At 40.8% G+C, this 22,882-nt stretch overlaps 1 protein-coding gene across 1 annotated transcript in view; it reads left to right on the top strand.

Annotated features, from left to right (window-relative positions):
- KCNJ3 (potassium inwardly rectifying channel subfamily J member 3) overlaps positions 1-22,882 on the top strand; it is a 250,449-nt gene that overhangs the window by 109,533 nt on the left and 118,034 nt on the right. The gene's annotated exons all lie outside the window — the stretch shown is intronic.

Here is a 22,882-nt window from a genome sequence, read left to right as displayed (position 1 = left end):
ACCATCTTGGGTAGGTACGTGAACTGATGCAAATGCTCAAAAAAACAGTGAAATTTCAGGTTGTGAGGTAGCAAAAGGCAAAAAAATGCCAGGAGGGGGTGAATACTATTGCAAGCCACTATAGAAACATATCCAATAAAGATCCGTTCTTCACAGGTGATTTGAATAAAAGAAACAATTGTTTTAAAATAAAAGTTACAATTATAAGAGAAAAAGATAAAATATAATATTAGTTTCTATAAAGGACCCCTATGAATATGGGAGAAGGATCTAGAATGTTGCAGAAGAGTCACCAGTTTGGTTAGTTTTCGCCAACTATCTTCCAGGCTAGTATGTGGAAATCTATGAGTAACATAGAAGGAACATGGTTTTGTCTGCATTATTCAGCCCATATCCTCCATCATCGCCGTTTCCTTACAGAGACACCCAACAATCAGGCTCAATAAAATAACCCATTCAACAACCCATTGTTATAACTGTCAGATGAGCTCATACGATTGATTTTTCTTTTATGACAATGATGATATGGTAAAGGTTTTTTATCACATTTCTGCATTGAAAGAACAGGATTATAGCTATCAGAGATGACATAGATCCTACAATTTTCTACTAGTCATACAGTGCTCACCAGCAGAAATATATAAGATGTCTTATAGTTTTTCTCTTGCATGGATAGGGCTCAAAGGGCAAGTCCGGGAGGCAAGCCGGGGGTCATGAATGAAAAAATAAATAATTTATCTACAAAAGTAATGTACAATCATATGATGTAATACATTCATGAAAGCATTGACTCCTGTTCTGATCTTTCAGAACTTGCATAGTCACGCTCGTAAACCCTGACTGTGATTGCCATAATGATGTCCAAAAGATATTCTTCTAAGAATGGTAAATTGGCAAATAAGGTAGCATATAGTTACCTATGATGGGAAAGGACTTCTTAGGTTTGGTCATGACCTTCATCAACCAGGGAAGCCTTGTTGTTCTAGATTAGCCTTACTTGATCTGATTCTGCTTCAACTGGATGGTCATCAAATATGAAGGTGCACTTGGTATTTATACTGTTTTTGGTGATTTTAATGATTTTGATTACATCAATGTTGGTCGTGAAATACCTATCAAGTGAAACTTTGGTCAATGGGCAATGGGATATCCAGAAATTACCAAACTACAAACCAGATCATTGGTCTTGGAACTAATTGTAGCTCAATAAATTTCCAATTGTACAAAGCCATAAAATGGCACTCACTCGTTAAGCTCTATGAGACAATATTGCTCCTTTGTGTTCCTCTGATATCATATAGAATTTCCATTGATTGCCAAAATGTGGAGGTCATCTCCACCAAAAATTTTTGGATGGTACACGGAACCATAGCTACTCTTTGTGGTTCTATACAAGATCCATATGATCTGGTTTTCCTTGGCACTCTGACTTAAAATTTACAAATCCCAGACCTAAAAGTTTTTCCACTAAGAACATGTGCTCAATTATATGATTGATTCTTATGGAAGTCTGACCATTGAGGCATTCACTGATCCCAAGAACGATGGTCCCATAGAAATAAATGGATTAGTGGTCAAGCATGTACTCTACTGCTCCATTCACATAAGGGATTTTGGACCCCTACTCTCTCAATCAGTCCTGATGGTCGCACCCCCATAGATCATACATTTATTACCTATCTTCTAGGTGATATGTGTTTTTAGTGGGAAAACCTTTAATTTGAGTGAGTTGTTTCTGGGATCATAGTAGAGTTTGTTCACATGGAGTTTTTTTTGGGAGCCATAAAAATCCAACAAAGTTTTCAACAGGAATCCACTTGAGAATATGCAGATTTTTTACTTGTTTTTGGGGTCGTTTTTTTTTTCTTTCTGGAGCAGTTTGGAAGAGGTTTTTTAAAAGTATTTATTTCTATAAAGTACTTTTTAGCCTTTTGACATGACAGGGTCAAGTTTGTAGAAGAAGGTTGGAGACAGTGCTGACATGGTCAAAAAAAGGGAAAGGAATGAGGAATTCTATGAGGGATCCGCATTGAAGAAGTGACATGCCACTGATTTTTTTCTTTACACAATGAGATTTTTGAAAAATAAAAAAAAAATTCTTATGAAAAGTAAAGGGAATTTCCCATTTATACAAATAGAAAGAGTAATCAAAAGGCCCGATTCATCAGTTGCATCTTTTTTGAGTTACCATACTTTTTTTGTTTCATGGTAATCCTTGATGTTTTTACACACCAAATTTTTCAAAATGGTGCATGCTTTTTAACTTTTGTATTTAATCTCTTTTTTAACTTTTTATCGGGATAAGTTGCATGTTCCACTAAAATGTTGCAAAATTTCATGTGGATTTTTGGAACGAATCCACTTCAGTCCTCCTCAAAAAATTCTGTGTGAACCTAGCCTTGAGTATTTGCAGATCATTTTTCTACTGCAAAAAAAAAACAAAACAGAATGTTTGCAGGAAAACTGCTGAAAATGTACATATTTTTGTTGCTTTTTTATGTTTTTACTTGCATTTTTTTCGATTCATTTGGAAAAATTCTGAAAAATTCTGAAAAAAGTTTATGGGTGGAAATTCTGAAAAAATGTTGCAGATTTGATAAAAAAACACTGATTGTTGAAATTTGCGAGGAAAAAAAGAAGCACAATTAGATTCCAGAAATCTCATTCGCTTTGCTGGTACTGTAAAATGCTGCGTGTTTTCTGCGGCAAAAACACGCTGCAAAAATGCTGCAAATGTACAAGCCCTTAGAGTCAATGTCTAGGAAAGTTAATTAATTTTCAAGCGGGTCCTCTCTCACCTGAATTATACCCTAATATACCCTAGTGACAGATTATTCTAAAATATTTTTAATAAATGACTTTACAATTTTCTTTTTGTTACTTTTTCTCGTGCATTCAAACACAAATTCATGTTATATATTCAACACCTCCAGAACAGTTGACATTTTAATGAATTCAGGAGTTTTCTTCTTTGTGAAATAAATTAAGTACATAAATCTTGAAATAATTATTATTCAGGCTTTTTTTGTATTTTGAAAATATAAAGAAAAGAAAATAATGAATATGAAGCAGAGGGAGCAGACTGTAGAATGTTGCATATGTGTTATTTGTAGGACAGAATACAATAAGTGCACCACGTTGTCTGGATGCAATTAAGTTATATAATTTTATGAGGTGATGGAAGGTGAAAAGCAATCTTCAGAGTTTTATTGAGCGATTCTAGAATAGCAGGTTTATTTCATAGCATGGAGGATATATGCAGCTCATAGCAACCATAACCTATCAAATCATGGAGATGATCAATTTAGCACCAAGGTGAATAGCAAACATTGAGATGGAATCCACTATGTTGCTACGCAGAAAAAATAAAGACTCCTGTTAACCTTTCCTAAAAAGATGAAAAAAATATGCACCGAAAAAAGGGGAACCTCATAGAAAAGATAAAAATTAGGACCCTTAGGGCTCATGCAGACGACCGTATTTTCAGTCGGATTGCTATGCAACAAAACATAAGACACACATCCAGGTACGGACTGGGGCTGAAATTCAGTCCTGGCATTTGAAATCACACAGGCCCATGTTGCCCCTGTCCCCATGAGCCAGATGGGATATATTACTAATATTACCCTGGATGGAGGAAAGGAAGATTTTCTACAAGACCAATATTTCTAATGATACCTGCGGCTTGCTGGGGTAAGTGATGGAGTCAGTGACTTTGTGCTCCGTCACAACTCTTAGCAGTATGAGTGTCTTGAGAACACCGATTCTGTTAACAGCGTAGAAGACAAAGCAGCCCATGACCAGACAGGCCCTTCTGGCAGTTGCCAGAGTTGCCAGATGGCCAGTCCGGCCCTGCACACATCCTGCTGAAATAGTCACTGGCGTCAGCCATCCCCCCTCCTGCATAGGCCTGGTCACAGCTGCACCCTTTGCGGCCACGATCGTTATGCCCCTTCTGACACATAATCTATTCTGTGGCTAGATCCATAAGTTTCATTTTTTTAAGATTTCCAGTTTTATTGTATCTAGATTAGAATGTTAATTTTTTACTTTGTCGTAGAATGTTTTCAGACTGGCCAATAATCAGATTGTTTGTTTCCCTACTATTGGCCACTCTACACAGGTCTGCGATCACCTGACCTGGGTGCGCAGATTCTCGGCAGCTCATAGTCTGTTTCCATTTGGTGATATGCTGCAGAGAACATGATGTTCTATGCACACAGAACAGTTGTGATAAGCAGTCTATCCAAACAGACTAATAAATTACCCACAATCAGCTTGCATGCTGTGGAACAGACAAGGATGTCATATCTAAATAGGCCTTGCGATATAAATGTTAGATGGAGATAAGTTTTTCCTACAGTAGTATCAGATCCATCTAAAATACGGCTGGTAGGAGACATACTAGTTTTTTCATCTTTTCTCGGACGTCATTGGTAGCAATTGTACAGGGAGCTGCCAGCAGCGACTCTTGATTTCTGTGCCTAGGTTCATTCAGCATTGCAACACATTCTTCAGACAATCAATAACAACCTCATTTATACACCTGAAAAATATCTCTAGAATTCAACGATTTTCTTACCAATGACTCTGCTGAAACCTTTATTGTTTCTCTTATTTGTTCTCATCTTGACTATTGAAACTCTCTACTGATTGGTCTCCCTCTTACTAAACTCTCCCATCTCCAATTCATCCTGAATGCAGCAGCCAGGATCATATCCCTGTCCAACTGCTACACCGATGCCTCTATACTGTGCCAGTCATTGCTCTGGTTGCCCATCCTCTGCAGGGTCCAATATAAACTTATCACTCTCACCTCAAAGATCTCCACAGTTCTGCACCACACCACATCTCCTTCTTCATCTCTGTATATTAACCTACCTATGCCCTCCGTTTCGCTAAAGACCTAAGACTAACATCCTCAATAATCCGAACCTCCAACTCCCATCTCCAAAAACTTCTCATGAGCTGCGCCATGTCTCTGGAATGCACTACCCAGGACAGTAGTTCCCAATAGCATCTGTTTACACTGCCTCCACGCACTTAATATCCCTCTGTGACTGTATTTAGACAGATACTGGCTGGTGACCCGTTTATGCAGCGTTACTTGAACACCCTAATTATTATATTGATGACTGGACCGTACAATTCAAACACTTTTCATCATTTACCTTTTGTGAATTCCATATTACCTCACAGACTGTAAGCTTGTGACCAGGACCCTCACAATTCTTGGTTTCTATTGAATTATGTGTTAACTTTGTTATGTCTTTATATGTCTGTACAAGCCCCCTCTGTAATGTAAAGGGCTGCGGAATATGTTTTGCGCTATAAAAATATTTTTTTCTATTATTATTATTAGCAGCCATACCCTATATTGAAGGCATATTCTATACGGAATAAATCAAAATGTTTAAATAATATTATTTCTATTTTTTCATCATTTGCATATTGTTACCGTATCTATACATTTTGTTATTTCCAGAATTCCACAATTTTCCTATCTTGATGTTGCAATTTCAGTGTTGAGGAGTGTACAAAAAAACTGGAAAAAACTGTAAATATGGAGTTCGATTGTAATGACTAAATGTCAGCCAGCTACTGAAGTTATGCTCCCTGTTAGTTTGTACAAATACTTAGACTAAAGCCCTCCATTCTCTTTAGATAACTGTCGGACCAACGAAGGTTCGCCAATGATTCATCTGGCAACTGTTTCCCGTGACTGCTCCATACACACAGGCACTCGCTCTGCTCCTAGTGTTCTCTATGTGAAAGCCCGTGCTAGACATCTCTGGCGGTGGCTTACCTCTCCATCGGTAATTTGGCCAATATTAGTCTAATGTGCATTGGAGCCTTAAAATACTTAAAGGAATTGTCTGGGATTTTAACATTGATCCTTAGGATTAGGGTTGAGCGACTTTTGCTTTTTTAGGATCGAGTCGGGTCTCGTGAAACCCGACTGTCTCGAAAGTTGGATTGTGTGAAATCGGCCGATTATTGTGAAAAGTCGGGGGGCCGACCAAAACACGAAACCCAATGCAGGTCAATGGGGATTTTTTTTCTTCTCTCTCTCTCTCTCTCTCTCCCCTCCGTCCCTGCAAAGTTTGTGTTTCACTGTGCAAATTGCTATATCCCAAACGTTAAGATGGCGGTTTTACCCCCTGTGACGCCGCACAAAGCAAGCTGGAACCTATGTCATCACGCTGCCCACACTCCTTCATTGGCTGAAAAAATGGCGGGGAAAGCGTCATATGAAATGCGACTTTGGCGCGAAGATCGCCGACCGCATGGCCGATCCCACAGTGGGATCGGGTCGGGTTTCATGAAACCCGACTTTGCTGAAAGTCGGCGACTTTTGAAAATGTCCGATCCATTTCGCTCAACCCTACTTAGGATATGTAATCGATGTCTGATCGGTGGGGGTGCGACATCTCTCATCTCCACCAATTGGCTGTTCCAGGTGTTGACGCCAGCCTAATCTGCTCAGTTACGGAACTGTACAACGCAGCTCCTTTGAAGGAATAGCAGCACATCCACCCCCTAATGATTTGAATAGTGGGCAGATATGCAATATCCAGTCACGCCACTGTACAGCTGTGCTGTGCAATTCTGCAACTGAAAAATTCTGTCCCTTGCTGACACCAGAAACAGCTGATCGGTGGTGCTGCTGGGTGTCACACCCTCACCGATCAGACATTGATGACCTATCCTAAGGAAAGGCCATTAATGTTAAAGGCCCGGATGATCCCTTTAAACAGTCCTAAAGGCTCTACTGTAGACCTCCAGATATGCCCACATCCATCCTGACTCATTTTCCTCCTCTCTTTCACATTATGGGTTACTCAAGGGATTTATTAACGGTAAATTGGCTGCAATGTTTTTTAATCCCTTTATGTTCAAATGAAGTGAGTCAAATACTGTATGAATCAGCCATTTCTATATTTGGCCCTTTGGTATAACTGTACTTGCAGCCATCATCCCCTCATTGCTTCTAAAAATGCTGGCTCAAGTAATTATGTCCTGCTGCTCCATTGTGTGTGACCTACTAATGAAGAACATGACCGCTATCCAATCCATTCTAAACTCAACCACTCAACTAATTCAATAATCTTCTCATTCCTCAAATGCCACTCCTTCATGTCAGAGGTTCCATTGATATCCTGTTACATAGAGAATTCAGATTTCGATCCCTACCCTGACCTACAAAGCCCTTATTGACACTTTCCCTGTATCATTTCCTCACTTATCATCTCCAGGTCCCATTCTAACACTGGTCATACATTTTAAATAGCTGTTGGCTGTCAGCTTCTTCCATTTTCCATCATCAAAACAAGCACTATATTCTTGGCTGAGTGTCATGGGTTCTTCTTAGTGAAAGAGTAGTGAGCGACTACAAGATACCGCTGATAGCAACTGAAATGAAAGTGCATTGAAATGGAATATACCAACCCTTCTTTTCCCCAACCTACTGTATGCCATTGAAGAAGATTGGGGATGCCACATGCACTTTGGAAGGTCAGGCCTATCCACCAAAATTGCTGGATTTGGCTGACGTCAATGTGCAACTCTACAAGTCTACAAAGGGGTTATTCCCAGGTTGGACATTTACAATATGTTTCGCCACCTATCCAATTCATTCTCCATTTGGATGCGGTGCCTGCCATTTTAAATAATAAGGAAATTGGAAGATGCCAATTCTTCAAATATGAACAGTTCCTTGGGGAGGAGAACCAGCATCTTCATATTTTAGGTGGCTCTGATGCAAAATTGCTACAGCAGGAAATGCTTATCTCCATCTAACTTTGCATCTAAGACAAAGTAAAAAAAATTGTAGAAAACCATAGGGGAACAAAAGTGCATTTGGATGATAGCTTGATATCAGGCTTTAATCTTAGAACACAGAGGAGTTAAATTATTTTTAATGCCTCAACGCGTTTTCAATGCTGAATTAGCATCTTTTTCAAGTGAAAAAATAATTGCCAATTGGCAATAGATATGGTTTTATCGTCCAAATTGGTGAATGTAAAAAAATTGTCCTTCTCATCTAACTAAGTACAATAAAACCTTAAAAGAGATGACCTAACATTGCAATGTATCACTTTCCACAGGATGGGCTATACCGTAATTGTCTAAACTCTTGTTGTCTCCACTATGTGACTATGTATGTCAGTCCTATTGACTGTAAAGGTACCGTCACACTAGGCGATATCGCCAGCGATCCGTGACGTTGCAGCGACCTGGATAGCGATATCGCTGTATTTGACACGCAGCAGCGATCTGGATCCCGCTGTGAAATTGCTGGTCGCTGCTAGAAGGTCTGCACTTTATTTGGTCGCTAGGTCGCCGTGTATCGCCGTGTTTGACAGCAAAAGCAAGGATACCAGCGATATTTTACACTGGTAACCAGGGTAAACATCGGGTTACTAAGCGCAGGGCCGCGCTTAGTAACCCGATGTTTACCCTGGTTACCAGCGTAAAAGTTAAAAAAACAAACAGCACATACTCACCAGCTCGTCCCCCAGCCTCTGCTTCCTGACACTGACTGAGCGCCGGCCCTAAACTGAAAGTGAAAGCACAGCGGTGACGTCACCACTGTGCTGTTAGGGCCGGAGCTCAGTCAGTGTCAGGAATCAGAGGCTGGGGGACGCGCTGGTGAGTATGTGCTGTTTGTTTTTTTTAACTTTTACGCTGGTAACCAGGGTAAACATCGGGTTACTAAGCGCGGCCCTGCGCTTAGCAACCCGATGTTTACCCTGGTTACCCGGGGACCTCGGCATCGTTGGTCGCTGGAGAGCGGTCTGTGTGACAGCTCTCCAGCGACCAAACAGCGACGCTGCAGCGATCGGCATCGCTGTCGCTATCGCTGCAGCGTCGCTTAATGTGACGGTACCTTTATTTATATGATCACACACCTATCACTTGTCTTGTAGATAGGTGATCATTTACAATTTTTGGACAATCTCTTCAATACACAAGGCCACGGTAGAGATGTGTGCCATGCAGATCAACCATAAGGTACCCGTAGAATTTACTTGCCATCTAATGGTAATTTCTTCTTTTTTGGCCAGTATCACCAAAGTTTTCGATTTATGAACCTTGTCCTTACAGCTATGAGGGTAATCAGCTTCTTCTATTGTTGATTTAGCAAAAACATTACCGGAAAAAGGAACAAATGTCAAGTTCCTGAGGGCTAAACAAATTCAAAGCCTGAAATAAAATTTTGCTATGTAACTACGATAAATATGATGAATAACTGGGATCTGGAGAAATCTGAGTCATTGTAGCTCATAATGTAATAAGCATACTGTCTTCTCAGTCATCTAGTTCAACACTCAGATGAAAATTTTTCAGTTTTTTTCCAAAACATGACTTTTGGAGATTAAATTCAATAATTTGTAGAACCATAGAGCTGAACCTTAATTAACCAGAGCTTTCATGAATTCTGCATTTTTATATATTGGCATTTCTTTCACGTAATTTGAAGCTCTTTCTATTATAATTTTTTAAATTAAAGTTTGTGTATTGTTATTGTACCATCTGTCCAGATAGATGCCTGCTGTCTAAATCACTTTGTATATTGAGTAAGCAGATGTTAGCACATATAACCATCCAAAATAGACTAGTAACCATACAGTGCTAGCTGGTCCTTAGCTTTGGGAAGATAAATGTACCGTATCTCTTCTGAGCCCTTCACACAATTGGGTCCATGAAGATGATCAGTTAGGGAATTGTAATAAATACGTGAACTCTTAGCTTACTTACATCGTCAGACTCGACACTGACCATTCAACTTAGCAGGGTGCAAGAGTTCTATGTTTTTTTTTTGCCATTTAACCTCTAAATATCAGGACTTCACTGCTGGGGCCCTGGGTTGCATCTGCAGAGCAGCTACTTAACAGTAAAGGGAACTGAGGAAATATGCTCAACTATGCAAGTCAGTAATGGAGAGATGGTGACAAAGACAGATTATTGGAACCCAATAATCAAGGAAGAATCCAGAGGGTCAGTCAGGGCAGAAGATGTGTTGAGCACTCGAAGGCCTGGCTACATGGTGACTTAGGCCGTGACACCTGTTGTGCATCCAAAGTTTACTAGATTTAATGCTACTTCTCAACTCAATATAAGCGATTGGGGACATAGCCCATGTGTACTGCAACAGCGTTATCACGTGGTTGGACTTCTTACGACTTGAAGTACCTTGGGGTTACACTGCAACCTCACTCATTGGTATTGCACTGAGCTGTAGCATCGACAAAGAGAAAACTTTGGTTGTGAGACAAATGTCTTAACCAAAGTCGCTGTGTAGGCCCAGACTTATAGTAAAATCATTTTGAGCATTCATGGATAAATCAACAGCTGGCATGGGTTTTTGGGGATTGGGGATTTTAATAGAGCAGCAGGATAGGGATTGGCAGCTGTACCAATCAATTGATTGGTTTACTGACTGACTCCTATGATTAATCGATCAGCTAAACCACCTAATGTTGACAAGTGGGTGCATTATTACCTATTTGTGGGTCGAAACAAAATTGACTTTACGTTTGCTAAAATTCTGTGGACCTACATAAAAAACCCCATTGTACTTCTAAACTATTCCTAGACTTGACCAGTCTACAATTTTGACACATTTTTATAATATTTATACACTTCTGTGCTAACAATTAAAGGTGAGCAAATTTATTTGAGTGAAATTAAATTCTCCTTGAATTTTGCAAAAAAATCATTTTCTCCAGAATGCAGATTTTTTTTTTTTTTGTAATTCGTTTTGCACAAATTCAACATCGAATACCGTAAGTTCAAATTTGTGTGATTTGCAAAATGTAATCCTCGGCAGTTCCACTCATCTCTACTAATAGCCTATTACTGAGAAAGGGGCTGAAGTTTTTTGATGTCTGATCCTATTAAGTTTAGAGGGCGACAAGCCATGACAACATCATGAGATAGAAAACTATAAACAATAAAGTACTGTATTTGTGCTGAAAATGCCCCCCTCGACTTATACACGAGTCATTGTCCCAGTTTACAGCAGGGGAGGGGGAGCAGCGGGTCACAGGAGGCAAAAGTCGGCGGTTGCAGCTAAAGCCTATGCCCACTGCTAAAGAGAAATGCATATTCCCTGCACTGGCAATGAATATTCATTTCTTTTATAGCTCACACAGGGACATCCGCAGCCACTGGTTTCCAGTATTAAAAAAACAAACATCCCACTTACCTTCCCTGCGCTCCCTCGCAGCATCTCATTCCATTTTCCAGCAGTTCCTGCGGCTGGATGATTACTTGTCACCACTAGTGTTGAGCATTTCGATACCGCAAGTATCGGGTATCGGCCGATATTTGCTGTATCGGAATTCCGATACCGAGATCCGATACTTTTGTGGTATCGGGTATCGGTATCGAAACAACATTAATGTGTAAAATAAAGAATTAAAATAAAAAATATTGCTAAACTCACCTCTCCGACGCAGCCTGGACCTCACCGAGGGAACCGGCAGCGTTGTTTGCTTAAAATGCGCGCTTTTCCTTCCTTCCGTGACGTCACGGCTTCTGATTGGTCGCGTGCCGCCCATGTGGCCGCGACGCGACCAATCACAGCAAGCCGTGACGTAATTTTCAGGTCCTTCTAGGCATTCAGTATTTTAAAATTACGTTCCGGCTTTGTGATTGGTCGCGTCGCGGTCACATGGGCGACGCGACCAATCACAAGCCGTGACGTAATTTCAGGTCCTTCAGTATTTTAAAATTACGTTCCAGCTTTGTGATTGGTCGCGTCGCGGTCACATGGGCGACGCGACCAATCACAAGCCGTGATGTCACGGGAGGCTGGACATGCGCGCATTTTAAAATGCGCGCGTCTCCTGCCTCCCGTGACGTCACGGCTTCTGATTGGTCGCGTCGCCCATGTGACCGCGACGCGACCAATCACAAAGCCGGAACGTAATTTTAAAATACTGAATGCCTAGAAGGACCTGAAAATTACGTCACGGCTTGCTGTGATTGGTCGCGTCGCGGCCACATGGGCGGCACGCGACCAATCAGAAGCCGTGACGTCACGGAAGGAAGGAAAAGCGCGCATTTTAAGCAAACAACGCTGCCGGTTCCCTCGGAGAGGTGAGTATAGCAATATTTTTTATTTTAATTCTTTATTTTACACATTAATATGGTTCCCAGGGCCTGAAGGAGAGTTTCCTCTCCTTCAGACCCTGGGAACCATCAGGGATACCGTCCGATACTTGAGTCCCATTGACTTGTATTGGGATCGGGTATCGGTATCGGATTAGATCCGATACTTTGCCGGTATCGGCCGATACTTTCCGATACCGATACTTTCAAGTATCGGACGGTATCGCTCAACACTAGTCACCACTCATTAAGGAAAATAATATTCATTCCACTCCATGCCTATTAAGTGGACAGGTTCATTATCTTAATGAGTGGGGACACGTGATTGCACGGCCGCAGGAGCTGCTGGAAGAAGGAATGAGATGCTGCGAGGGCGCACAGGGGAGGTAAATAGGATTCTTTTTTTATGCTCTTCTCATGGGGCCATACATACAAGGATGGGGATAAGGAGCCATGCAGACAAGGATGGGAATAAGAGGCCATGCATACAAGGATGGGGATAATGAGCCATGCAGACAAGGATGGGAATAAGGAGCCATGCATACAAGGATCGGTATAAGGAGCCATGCATATAAGGATGGGAATAAGGAGCCATGCAGACAAGTATCAGAATAAGGAGCTATGCATACAAGGATGGGAAAAAGAAGCCATGCAGACAAAGATGGGGATAAGGAGCCATACATACAAGGATAGAAATAAAGAGTTGTGCATACAAGGATGGGAATAAGGAGCCATGCATACAAGGATGGGAATAAGGAGCCATACATACAAGGATGGGAATAAGGAGCCATGCATACAAGGATGGGAATAAGGAGCCATGCATACAAGGATGGGGATGAGGAACCAAGCATACCAGAATAGAAATTAGGGGACAATGCATACCCGGCTTATTCTCGAGTCAATAAGTTTTCCCAGTTTTTCGAGGCAAAATTAGGTGCCTCGGCTTATACTCGGGTCGGGTTATGCACAAATATATATGGTAGGTTCTTTGCTTTGAATAGTCCCTCATTTTTAGAATTTTTAGAAGGGTCTTTTAGTCATAAGATGAACATTAAGTTCCCTTATACTGGGTACCATAGCAATTAGCTGGTAATTACGTATTTAATACCTCTTTAGCACCACCACAAGGGAAATCAAGCATTTTCTTGGTGGCCATGTAAGTCAGTAGTTGTCTATGTAAGTCATGAAAGGTCACACCCCCTTGAAAAGGAGATTCTCTTTGTAACCAAGATCTCAACCAGAGACCGTCTGAATTTTTGATTAAGATATATTAAAATAAGTTTTATAAACTGGAGAACCCTTTTAAAGGTGTTGAACACTTTTATTTTTTTTTCCAAATGCATTTTCTGCAGTATGTCATAGGATATGTACACATGTTACTTTTTTGTTGTGTTGTTTCTGCACTTTTTTGATGCAGAAAATACATAACGTTTTACAATTCCAAAAGATTGAATGAGATTTCTGAAGTCTCATGTATATGTTGCTTATTTTTTACTTGCAGATTTGGAGTAGGTTCAAATCTGCAGCATGTCAATTCTTACAGGCCCTCACAGTCCCCTGATCTGAATATCATTGAAAATCTGTGGCTGGACCTCAAAATAGCAGTGCATTCAAGACGACCCAGGAATCTCACAGAACTGGGAAATCCCTCAAACAAGAATTAAAAGACTCTTGACTAGGTACAAAAAGCATTTACAAGCTGTGATTCTTTCAAAAGGGGGTGTTGCTAGGTACTAACGTAAGGTTCCCAAACTTTTGCAATCCTTTTTGTAATTTTTAAAAGGTTAAAGATGAAGATATATAGTATTTCCATTTTTTATCCTTTTGCCTATGAGGGCTTATGTGCATGAGCCCTTATAGTATTTTTTTCTCCCAGAGGTGCTGATGTCCTCTTTTCAAAAGTGCCACCTACTCTCTTCTCTGCTGATGGACGAGCATGTGGCCAGATCGGTCCATCAAAAGACTCCATTGAACAACACTGCGCATGCGCTAATTTCTAATGTAGTGTGCTGCTGTTGGATGGGTCGAGTCGGATGCCCCTTCATCGGGGGCTCGGTTCTGCTCCCTCTAGGAACACAATTAAGAGGAAAGCAAAGAAGCCATCAGATACGTTCACACATGATGATATGCTATCAAGATAATGAGATCTTATTGAGCATAGGGTGAAATAACAAACTAGTATTATGGCTATATTACTTCACTAATTAAAATAATTGACATACAAAATGAGTTCTAAAAATACCGACCGTGACCACTGATGGGGTTTGCTGTCCAACTAACATGATCAGTGTTTTGCGGATAATGATGAGAGATTGCCAAACCTCTGAGTCGTGTTGCAAACATGAAAATACAATACTGGCATCAGTGTCCCTTATGGTTTTTGGCAGCGCTGATGAATTCTGTTCTACAGTCAGCAATTCAATGTTTCAATAAGACACCAAGGGCCTGATTCATTATTGCATTTGTGGCTTTTTTGGACAATTTTTTGCTTGTTAACACCTTCTTTTCGTTTGTAATTTTTTTTAAAAAAAAGTCTATTACATATTTGTTTGTTTGCCTGTTGTGTTTTTTTGTGTTTTTTATGTTCGGTATTGAGGGGTATTCAGATTTCATGAATTGCAACATTCATTAAAAAGTCACAAAATAATTTTTGCACAAATTAAATCCATTCTCCCTTATACACATCCACCCCCCTCTTCTTTCTCCTGAAATTTTGGGAGCAAATTTTGCAGCATTTTAGCAAAACAGGTGACTTTATGTGCTAAAAAGTTAAAGACAAAATTAAAAAGTATCTTTGATTTTGCTAAAAATGTATCAACTACTTTGAAGAATTTGGAACAAAACATGTCAAAGAATACTGCAAGACGAAAAAAAGGAAAAACGACTGATAAAAAACCCAAATGATACATTAGGCTATATATTCTATAAAGGCTTTTAAGAGTCTTTTCAAAGTCTTACTGCTTACATCTATATACCGTATTTTTCGCTTTGTAAGATGCACTTTATTTCCCCCAAAATTGGTGGGGGAATGGGGATGCATCTTACAAAGCGGATATACCACTTACCGTTACTGTTGCAGGCTGGGATGAGGGGCTGTCCGCTGCCCAGGGTGATGCTGGCCTCTCCAGTGCTGCTGGGGGCTCTGCCGACATTTTGTGAAAGGCCAGAGCCCCCTGGCAGTTCATCCATGCTTTCCTGTGCAACAGACTCCAGGAAAATGGCCGCCGGTAGGTGGTGCATGCGCAGATAGAGATCTCGGCACCAAGATCTCGGGAGATGAGATTTCAGCGCTGAGATCTCATCTCTTGAGATCTTGGTCCCAAGATCTCCATCTAGTTGCAAAGAAATTCAAGCTGTCCTGCAGGCTCAGGGTGTATCACTGTCAACCCAAACTGTCCATCCATATTTGAATGAAATGATACGCTATGGCAGGAGACCCAGGAGGACCCCGCTGCTGACACATAGACATAAAACAGCTGGACTGCAGTTTGTCAAAACATACATGAGTAAGCCAAAATCCTTCTGGGAAAGCTTCTTCTGGACAGATGAGACCAAGATGGAGCTTTTTGTTAAAGCACATCATTCTACTGTTAACTAAAAACAGAATGAGCCCTTCAAAGAAAAGAACACAGTACCTACAGTCAAATATGGTGGAGGTTCAAAAATGTTTTGGGGTTGTTTTGCTGACTCTGTCACTGGGTGCATTTACTGTGTGAAAGCCATTATAAACTTTAAAGATTACGGAAAGATGTTGGGTCCAATGTAGTGCCTAGTGTCAGAAAGCTGGGTTTGCATCCTAGATCATGGGTTTTCCAGCAGGAGTGACCCCAAGCATACTTAATGAAGCACCCAGAAATGGATGTTAATAAAGCACTGGAGAGTTCTGAAGTGGCAGCAATGAGTTTGGACCTACATCCCATAGAACACCTGTAGAGAGATCTTAAAATTACTGTTGGGAGAAGTCACCCTTCACGTATGAGAGACCTGGAGCAGTTTACAAAAGAAAAGTGGTACAAAATTCCAGTTGAGAGGTGTGAGAAGTTTGTTGATGGTTGTATGAAGCGATTGACCAAAGACCAAGACCAAATATTACGGTAAGTTGAGGGTGCAAACAAATATATCCTGCCCATTTTTGGAGGTATTCTGTGAAATTATGTCCAATTTGCCTTTTCTCTCTGTTTGTTTTGTGTTGTTCCAATACACACAAAGGAAATAAACATGTGTATAACAAAATATGTGTAAGTGCAATAATTTTCTGGGAGAAATACTTAATTTTCTGGCACAATTTCAAGGGTGCCAACACTTTCGGCAAAACTGTACGTGCTATTACCAGGTTTCTAAGAGACACTTTGTAATAATCTTAAGAGGTAATCCGTTACTTTATAGAGATCTCACCAGTAGACATTTACATATGGCAATGTACTGTATCAGTACATCCCCATAAGGCAAATACCATCCATTTACCTTCTCTCTGCTGTCAGCGCCTTGCTCCGGTTTATCTCCTTGCTCCTGGGCATATGTTGTCAAGGTTAGTTGCTGCACATATTATCTTCATAGATATAAAAGGAGCAAAATATTTCCTCCTGCCTGAGTATGAAATGAGTGTGCGACATAATAAAGACATGTCTGTTTTTCTTGAAACAGTGCCACTTTTGTCCGTAGACTGTAAGTGGTATTGCAACTCAGCGACTACTCACTTGGATTGGAATGAGCAGTAATTCTATCCTCAACCTATAAACAGTAGCGATGCTATTTGTAGGAATAAGAAAAAGTAACGCTTTTGTAAACTCATCCATCTCCATTAATATTTTCTTTCCAGACATTTGCATTCCTCGGGATTTATGTATCTTTAATAAGTCTTTATTTTAGAAATCCTTACTGGGTGCGCAAGAGCTGATGCATCATTGCTTTAGAGTCTGCTTTTCTGGAGTTAAAATGTGGTGTTTTTTTATTTGATGATACTTTAAATAACTAATACATTTTATTAATTATTCTTACCGTATTTTCTGGTGTATAAGACGACTGGGCGTATAAGACGACCCCCAACTTTTCCATATAAAATATGGAATTTGGGATATGCCCGCCGTATAAGACAGGGTTCATCTTATATGCCCAGTCATCTTATACGGCGTGTGGTTCCCAAGGTCTGGAGGAGAGGAGAGGAGACTCTCCTTCAGGCCCTGGGATCCATATTCATGTAAAAAATAAAGAATAAAAATAAAAAATATGGATATACTCACCCCTCCGACGAACAATGGCTGTCACCGCTGCATGCGTCTGCCTCCGTTCCTAAGAATGCAGTGTGTAGGACCTGCGATGACGTCGCGGCTTGTGATTGGTCGCGTGAGCGGTCACGCGACCAATCACAAGCCGCGACGTCATGGAAGGTCCTTCACACTCTGCATTCTTAGGAACGGAGGCAGACGCTTGCAGCGGTGAGGTCCAGGGGCGTCGGAGGGTGAGTATATCCATATTTTTTATTTTTATTCTTTATTTTTTACATGAATGTGGATCCCAGGGCCTGAAGGAGAGTCTCCTCTCCTTCAGACCCTGGGAACATCCAGGATCGCTCCCTGCACACGCCGTACCCGGCGTATAAGACGACCCCCGACTTTTGGGACAATTTTTAGGGGTTAAAAAGTTGTCTTATACGCCGGAAAATATGGTACATTAACTATTTTTTAATTTAATTTGCGCCTTTTCAGAGAGAACTTTTTTCCATTTAGGTATTTTTATTGCGGATCATTTACTTTATTTCTTCAAAGTGATGTCTCCGTTGAACACTGTTTTGGTTAGAATAGTTTCTAAATTCAAAGCGGTTCTTAAATCAATGTTCCCTAGTGCAAAAATTGTTTTTTTTTTTCCTTCATATTTTCTGCAGGTATCCTCATCTAAATCCGTAGTAGCAATCTGCTCTGATTATTAATTTTTGCTTTGTTTTTTTATGTTTTCCCACCTTTTTTGTTGCAAATTTTTTGTATGAATAAAATTATATCCTTATTTATATATTAGGTGCACATCCTTATTGCATTGATTTTTCTTCTCCTATTAATGCCTGTCAATGGACAACATGAATCAGACACTATTGTAATTGTATCCCCCCCCGCTATTCCCCGGCCTCTCCTCTGTGTCAATCCCTTCACTGGCTCCCCATTACCCAGAGACTCCAGTACAAAACCCTAACCATGACATACAAAGCCATCCACAACCTGTCTCCTCCATACATCTGTGACCTCGTCTCCCGGTACTTACCTCCACGCAACCTCCGATCCTCACAAGATCTCCTTCTCTACTCCCCTCTTATCTCCTCTTCCCACAAGATTTCTCTCGCGCATCACCCCTACTCTGGAACTCTCTACCGCAACATATCAGACTCTCAACTACCGTGGGAACCTTCAAAAAGAGCCTGAAGACCCACCTCTTCCGACAAGCCTACAACCTGCAGTAACCAACGATCGACCAAACCACTGCACGACCAGCTCTACCCTCACCTACTGTATCCTCACCCATCCCTTGTAGATTGTGAGCCTTCGCGGGCAGGGTCCTCTCTCCTCCTGTACCAGTTATGACTTTTATTGTGTAAGATTACCGTACTTGTTTTTTATTATGTATACCCCTCCTCACATGTAAAGTGCCATGGAATAAATGGAGCTATAATAATAAATAATAATAATATTTTACTTTGAAATGCATTATAGAAAACATACTTTGAATAGTCTATGTGTCTTGGTTGAGTTATCCAAGATCGGACTCTGGCGGCTACTCCCACTCTGATTCCTTTTGACTGACAGATCTCTCTCTGTGTAAACATAGTGAGAGATGTCTGAGTAATGGGCAAAACTGAATGTGTAAATTGTACAAGAATATTATACTCCTTGGCTGATTGTTAGTTGGCTGCAAGTTCTGATGATCCTGAAGTAGTCAGTCTTGGAGAATTCCTACATAGAACATAATCACCTCCATCTTCGGCTGGTGTTCACTTAAAGACCCATCAGCTTAACTGAGGGGAGAGACTTAGGGGCAAAATCATTAGGGCTAGCATTGTGTATGTCAGTTTTATTGCAGGGGTAAATGGATGTAGATTATTTCATCCTAGAGAATCGGGCTGAAATGACGCTCTGATCAGAGTTAGATCAGAGTGTGTTCCGATTCTCCTGGAAGAGAAGATTGAGTAAAAATATCTCCATCTTCTACAATTGGGGCAGAGCTGTCCGAATGTATTGTGAAAATTCCAAAAATTGCTATTTTTTTTGACACAAGCAGGGGCCAATTCCGATGCGTTTCGAGGGTAACGGGCAGGGCAGCAATACCTTGAGAAAGAGGGACGTTACCCTCGAAATGCGTCGGGATTGGCCCCTGCTTGTGTCCGTCTCACGAACAGGTGACGTCACCGCTAAGCCATGCCCCTCACTCGCTACGCTACTGTTCGGCGGCGCCATCGGCCGAGGCACCTGCCATGCACCTCAGCAGCGAGTGGTGTGAGGATTTCTGCACTACGGGAGGACGCTCCCTGTAGATTTGTGCAGTATCAATACCACAGTCCTTCTAACAGCACGTAGGACGTCTTTGCAGCAGCCGACCTCCTTATCAAGGAGACACGCCGACTTCCATCTGTAAGGTAGGAGAGTGGGAGTCTTTAACTTTTTAGCCATAGTTTCGTTTTCCAGCGTGGCACCCTCATTTAATTATCAACTTTGATGAAATGGTCCCTTAGTGATTAGCCTGGGGGAGGAGGCACCTGCTGCAGCTAGTTGTCTCAAGGCCACACAAAAGACAGTAGTGAAGAGAAGTAGAAAGAGGGAGGACATAACTGATCTCCTGAGACATGCGGATTTCTTGACATATTTTACAGTTTTAATTGTATCATGAAATATGTTTAAAAAAAAGGATGAGATTATTGGAGGAATTGCTTGAATATTTTATAATTATTTTCGAATGCATTTTCTGTATGTATCAGATGGAAATGATGGATTAATTCCATGCAGTGCCCTACCAGCTGAATTTGCACTATGTTCTGTCGACAGCTCCACGGGCTCGATGGCGCAACTTTACCAGCACAGTTCTCGGGAGTAATTATCTTGCGCTCACGGAGCATTTACATGACAATAAAGTGATTTCTCGTTCATCATTCCCCCTGAACAGCTGACAAAAATCCTGAAACTAAGTGATTTAATGCACATCTTTGATCTTGGAAACTGCGGTTGTCTGAACGTGCAATTAATTCATTTTAAAGTGTCTTATCAGCATTAGCCCGTCCATTAGCAGAGGTTGCCTTACAAATGCGGAATATTACTGCTCTTCAGGTGAAGCTATTGAAGTATGGCTCAAGGTTGACAAAGGCGGGGAACAATTTCTGTTGTTATGTAGGTAATTATATGGTATTTTCAGCTGCAGGCTATTCCGAAAAGTCACTTCTTTAATATTAGAATCCTAACATTAAAAAAACAAATCACATTTCCATTTGCAATGCTCTTAGAAGTCACATCGTTGTTGGGAGATGTAAATCATTTAATGGCAAGGGCTTTATTGTTGTTGCTTAAAATGCCGAGACGGTCCAAAAAATTCTCAGATCTGAAAGGTAACTTAAATGAAGGTGGCTGTCAGTTCAGTAGCTCTGCTCTCGAATTCAGGGGAAATCGCAGCCGGTTGTACGAAGAATAAAGAATCCTGTTAATTGATATACTCTGTTGCCAGGGTCTATTGATTTATCATGCTGTTTGGGATTTGACATTCTTTCTGTTTTTGTTCTCGGTTTGGGCTAAATAGGACACAAAAAAAAACTTCCAAGTGGTTAGAAAAATAAGTTGTAAGTAAAGTAGAAAAAACAAAAAAGGAAAGGAAATTAACCCAAGTAATTCTAGAAGTAATTGTAGAATATAGAATGTTCATTTATAAGCAGCATTTTATTCATAAAATTCATCTACATAAAATGCTAAGTCACTTTGTACACATACAGTATAGTTACACTCTATTTTATACTCCAGAGCAGCATTCACAATTCTGCCACTTTCTGAGCTGAAATCTCCCAACATTCCATTATACACAGTACAGAGCTTGCTGTGGAAATTTACATTTTAAGAAGCATTGTTTATACGCCTGGTGCTATATAGGAATATGATGTTGGAAAAATTATTCCATTATAGGATCTCATCTGAGCATTCTGGCTAGAGATTGCTATCTGTTTCTTATGACAACCATTTATGAGTGCAGTTCTGGACAATAATATTATCGGGGTTGTCTGTTACTATAAGATTTATGGCCTAATCTTAGGATAGGTCATCAATGTCTGATCGGTGAGGTTGCGACACCAGGCACCCCCACTGATCAGCTGTTCCCGGTATTAGCGGCTGGAACTGCTCAGTTATAGAGCTGCATAGCATCGATGGAAATGTGGCAATATCCCGGCACTGCACATCCTCCCCCTATTGATTTGTATAGTGGGCGGATGTGAAGTACTCGGCAATGGCCATTATTCCATCAACGGAGGTATGCAGCTCCATAGCTGAGCAGTTCCAGCCGCTAACACCAGGAACAGCCAACATAGGCAACAGCTGATCAGTGGGGGTGCCGGGTGTCGCATGCTCACTGATCAAACTTTGATGACCTATTATAAGGCTAGGCCATCGATGTTAAAGTCCTGGACAACCCCTTTAATATACTGAATATAGGTGAATTTGAATGTACTCTTGCACTTATATTAAAGGGATTGTCAGCTGAAAATAAATTATCACCCATCCACATGATAGGCAATAACTTACTGATTTGTAGGGGTCAGTCCAATGAAACCTGAACCGGGAATATTTATTCCTGATGGGGCACTTTTATCTCCATTCCAAAGTGGAGTCATAGGTCATATTTACAACCACTGCTCCATTCATTCTCTATGGGGCTCCCGGAAAAAATATGCAAATAATAGAGCAGAGGTTGAGCATGCTCCCTGCCACTCCATTCTAATGAGGATAAAAGTACCCTGTTCTGCTGATCGTTGCAGGTCCTAGCAGTCAAATCCCCACCAATTAGTCATCTCGTGGACATGCTCCTCCTTGCTCAGTTTCCCACCTACTCAATGTCTGCCTGGTTTGTGGGACTCTGATGGTCAACTCCGATGTTACGAAAAAGACATTCTGGAAGCGCTGCTGTCCAGGAGGTTTCAGGAGGCTTGTTGATGGTCCTACAAGAATTGCCAACTCCTTTGCGAGCCTAGAAGGTCTCCCATTTTTATGGAATCCTCCCTCACATCTTGAGAGCACTTACAAAAATATGTATTTCACTCTTCTTCATTTCAGAGTAGTCCTATGGCTTTGACTTAAGACTTAGCCCATTGGGGTTTAATATGATAGTACTATGTGAACCGATTGCCATCTTGCCCTTTTCCATTAGAGGAAAGACTGAGCCAAGAGGATAATGAACAATATCAATGTTTGTTAGTCTTGCGCCTTTTCACACGACTCACTTCTTATAGCATTATAGACATTTCCCCAGCTCCTATGACCACAATGTCATGCTGTTGGGTTTTGTACCTCTATAAATGCTGGTAAACCAAGGGAGAAATCACTTCAATTACAAATCTAGGAAAACAAAATTTGAAAGGAAAAACAAAGAATATCTAGAGCTCTGTTGTCATACTCCACCTACCTCGATAAATTGGATGGCTAATCTAAGAGATACACTTCACTGCTGACTGTATGGATGTCTCTGGCAAACTGACAAAAATAGGTAAAGCGCTGGAGCAGGTAAATTACTGTAGTTTATTCTTTCATCT

Source organism: Ranitomeya variabilis, chromosome 7, assembly GCF_051348905.1.
Source record: "Ranitomeya variabilis isolate aRanVar5 chromosome 7, aRanVar5.hap1, whole genome shotgun sequence".
NCBI lineage: Eukaryota > Metazoa > Chordata > Amphibia > Anura > Dendrobatidae > Ranitomeya > Ranitomeya variabilis.
This window is presented reverse-complemented; position numbering and strand designations above follow the sequence as displayed.